The sequence below is a fragment of the Doryrhamphus excisus genome, chromosome 13 (assembly GCF_030265055.1).
Source record: "Doryrhamphus excisus isolate RoL2022-K1 chromosome 13, RoL_Dexc_1.0, whole genome shotgun sequence".
Lineage (NCBI taxonomy): Eukaryota > Metazoa > Chordata > Actinopteri > Syngnathiformes > Syngnathidae > Doryrhamphus > Doryrhamphus excisus.
In genome coordinates, this window is record NC_080478.1 from 3,008,121 (window position 1) to 3,010,620 (window position 2,500).

A 2,500-nucleotide genomic window follows, 5' to 3' on the forward strand; every position below is an offset into this window, starting at 1 on the left:
TAAGCTGCCACATCAACTGAAAAGATCCTATTTGAAGGCGACGCAGGCCAAACTAGACTCCAGCAAAACATGTCAAACAGCGGCCTCTGCTGTCAGGCAAGAGCAGAAACCATAAAAAGCTTACAGCACCTGGTATTCCCAGGCGGTCTCCCATCCAAGTACTAACCAGGCCCGCCCCTGCTTAGCTTCCGAGATCGGACGAGATCGGGCGTTTTCAGGGTAGTATGGCCGTAAGCTGCCAGGTCAACTGAAAAGATCCTATTTGAAGGTGACGCAGGCCAAACTAGACTACAGCAAAAAGTGTCAAACAGCGCCCTCTGCTGTCAGGCAAGAGCAGAAACCATAAAAAGCTTACAGCACCTGGTACTCACAGGCGGTCTCCCATCCAAGTACTAACCAGGCCCGCCCCTGCTTAGCTTCCGAGATCGGGCGTTTTCAGGGTAGTATGGCCGTAAGCTGCCAGGACAACTGAAAAGATCTTATTTGAAGGCGACGCAGGCCAAACTAGATCCAGCAAAAAGTGTCAAACAGCGCCCTCTGCTGTCAGGCTAGAGCAGAAACCATAAAAAGCTTACAGCACCTGGTATTCCCAGGCGGTCTCCCATCCAAGTACTAACCAGGCCCGCCCCTGCTTAGCTTCCGAGATCGGACGAGACCGGGCGTTTTCAGTGTAGTATGGCCGTAAGCTGCCAGGGCAACTGAAAAGATCCTATTTGAAGGCGACGCAGGCCAAACTAGACTCCAGCAAAAAGTGTCAAACAGCGCCCTCTGCTGTTAGGCAAGAGCAGAAACCATAAAAAGCTTACAGCACCTGGTATTCCCAGGCGGTCTCCCATTCAAGTACTAACCAGGCCCGCCCCTGCTTAGCCTCTGAGATCGGACGAGATCGGGCGTTTTCAAGGTAGTATGGCCGTAAGCTGCCAGGTCAACTGAAAAGATCCTATTTGAAGGTGACGCAGGCCAAACTAGACTCCAGCAAAACATGTAAAACAGCGGCCTCTGCTGTCAGGCAAGAGCAGAAACCATAAAAAGCTTACAGCACCTGGTATTCCCAGGCGGTCTCCCATCCAAGTACTAACCAGGCCCGCCCCTGCTTAGCTTCCGAGATCGGGCGTTTTCAGGGTAGTATGGCCGTAAGCTGCCAGGTCAACTGAAAAAATCCTATTTGAAGGTGACGCAGGCCAAACTAGACTCCAGCAAAACATGTCAAACAGCGCCCTCTGCTGTCAGGCAAGAGCAGAAACCATGAAAAGCTTACAACACCTGGTATTCCCAGGCGGTCTCCCATCCAAGTACTAACCAGGCCCGCCCCTGCTTAGCTTCCGAGATCGGACGAGATCGGGCGTTTTCAGGGTAGTATGGCCGTAAGCTGCCACATCAACTGAAAAGATCCTATTTGAAGGCGACGCAGGCCAAACTAGACTCCAGCAAAAAGTGTCAAACAGCGCCCTCTGCTGTCAGGCTAGAGCAGAAACCATAAAAAGCTTACAGCACCTGGTATTCCCAGGCGGTCTCCCATCCAAGTACTAACCAGGCCCGCCCCTGCTTAGCTTCCGAGACCGGACGAGATCAGGCGTTTTCAGGGTGGTATGGCCGTAAGCTGCCAGGACAACTGAAAAGATCTTATTTGAAGGCGACGCAGGCCAAACTAGATCAAGCAAAAAGTGTCAAACAGTGCCCTCTACTGTCAGGCTAGAGCAGAAACCATAAAAAGCTTACAGCACCTGGTATTCCCAGGCGGTCTCCCATCCAAGTACTAACCAGGCCCTCCCCTGCTTAGCTTCCGAGATCAGGCGTTTTCAGGGTAGTATGGCCGTAAGCTTTAAGGACAACTGAAAAAATCTTATTTGAAGGCCACGCAGACCAAACCAGACTCCAGCAAAAAGTGTCAAACAGCGCCCTCTGCTGTCAGGCAAGAGCAGAAACCATAAAAAGCTTACAGCACCTGGTATTCCCAGGCGGTCTCCCATCCAAGTATTAACCAGGCCCGCCCCTGCTTAGCTTCCGAGATCGGACGAGATCGGGCGTTTTCAGGGTAGTATGGCCGTAAGCTGCCACATCAACTGAAAAGATCCTATTTGAAGGCGACGCAGGCCAAACTAGACTCCAGCAAAAAGTGTCAAACAGCGCCCTCTGCTGTCAGGCAAGAGCGGAAACCATAAAAAGCTTACAGCACCTGGTATTCACAGGCGGTCCCCCATCCAAGTACTAACCAGGCCCGCCCCTGCTTAGCTTCCGAGATCGGGCGTTTTCAAGGTAGTATGGCCATAAGCTGCCAGGACAACTGAAAAGATCTTATTTGAAGGCGACGCAGGCCAAACTAGATCCAGCAAAAAGTGTCAAACAGCGCCCTCTGCTGTCAGGCTAGAGCAGAAACCATAAAAAGCTTACAGCACCTGGTATTCCCAGGCGGTCTCCCATCCAAGTACTAACCAGGCCCGCCCCTGCTTAGCTTCCGAGATCGGGCGTTTTCAGGGTAGTATGGCCGTAAGCTGCCAGG

At 52.1% G+C, this 2,500-nt stretch overlaps 7 non-coding genes and 5 pseudogenes across 7 annotated transcripts in view; all 12 read right to left on the bottom strand.

Moving 5' to 3' along the window:
- Positions 1-5, bottom strand: part of LOC131097502 (5S ribosomal RNA) — a 119-nt gene extending 114 nt beyond the window's left edge. The window contains exon 1 of the ribosomal RNA XR_009116404.1: positions 1-5. This exon is cut by the window's left edge and continues 114 nt beyond it. This is a non-coding gene — a ribosomal RNA (5S ribosomal RNA).
- Positions 6-117: 112 nt separating this feature from the next.
- Positions 118-236, bottom strand: LOC131097514 (5S ribosomal RNA). Its single transcript, XR_009116415.1, has one exon. It is a non-coding gene; the product is annotated as a 5S ribosomal RNA (ribosomal RNA).
- Positions 237-348: 112 nt separating this feature from the next.
- LOC131141052 (5S ribosomal RNA) lies at positions 349-457 on the bottom strand (annotated as a pseudogene).
- Positions 458-568: 111 nt separating this feature from the next.
- Positions 569-687, bottom strand: LOC131098115 (5S ribosomal RNA). Its single transcript, XR_009116996.1, has one exon. It is a non-coding gene; the product is annotated as a 5S ribosomal RNA (ribosomal RNA).
- A 112-nt stretch (positions 688-799) lies between these two features.
- Positions 800-918, bottom strand: LOC131099637 (5S ribosomal RNA). The gene has a single exon (XR_009118460.1). It is a non-coding gene; the product is annotated as a 5S ribosomal RNA (ribosomal RNA).
- A 112-nt stretch (positions 919-1,030) lies between these two features.
- LOC131100626 (5S ribosomal RNA) lies at positions 1,031-1,139 on the bottom strand (annotated as a pseudogene).
- A 112-nt stretch (positions 1,140-1,251) lies between these two features.
- Positions 1,252-1,370, bottom strand: LOC131142534 (5S ribosomal RNA). Its single transcript, XR_009132643.1, has one exon. It is a non-coding gene; the product is annotated as a 5S ribosomal RNA (ribosomal RNA).
- A 112-nt stretch (positions 1,371-1,482) lies between these two features.
- On the bottom strand, positions 1,483-1,601 carry LOC131142780 (5S ribosomal RNA). Its single transcript, XR_009132846.1, has one exon. It is a non-coding gene; the product is annotated as a 5S ribosomal RNA (ribosomal RNA).
- Positions 1,602-1,712: 111 nt separating this feature from the next.
- On the bottom strand, positions 1,713-1,821 carry LOC131101012 (5S ribosomal RNA; annotated as a pseudogene).
- Positions 1,822-1,933: 112 nt separating this feature from the next.
- LOC131143047 (5S ribosomal RNA) lies at positions 1,934-2,052 on the bottom strand. The gene has a single exon (XR_009133102.1). It is a non-coding gene; the product is annotated as a 5S ribosomal RNA (ribosomal RNA).
- A 112-nt stretch (positions 2,053-2,164) lies between these two features.
- On the bottom strand, positions 2,165-2,273 carry LOC131141901 (5S ribosomal RNA; annotated as a pseudogene).
- A 111-nt stretch (positions 2,274-2,384) lies between these two features.
- Positions 2,385-2,493, bottom strand: LOC131100627 (5S ribosomal RNA; annotated as a pseudogene).
- Positions 2,494-2,500: the final 7 nt, after the last annotated feature.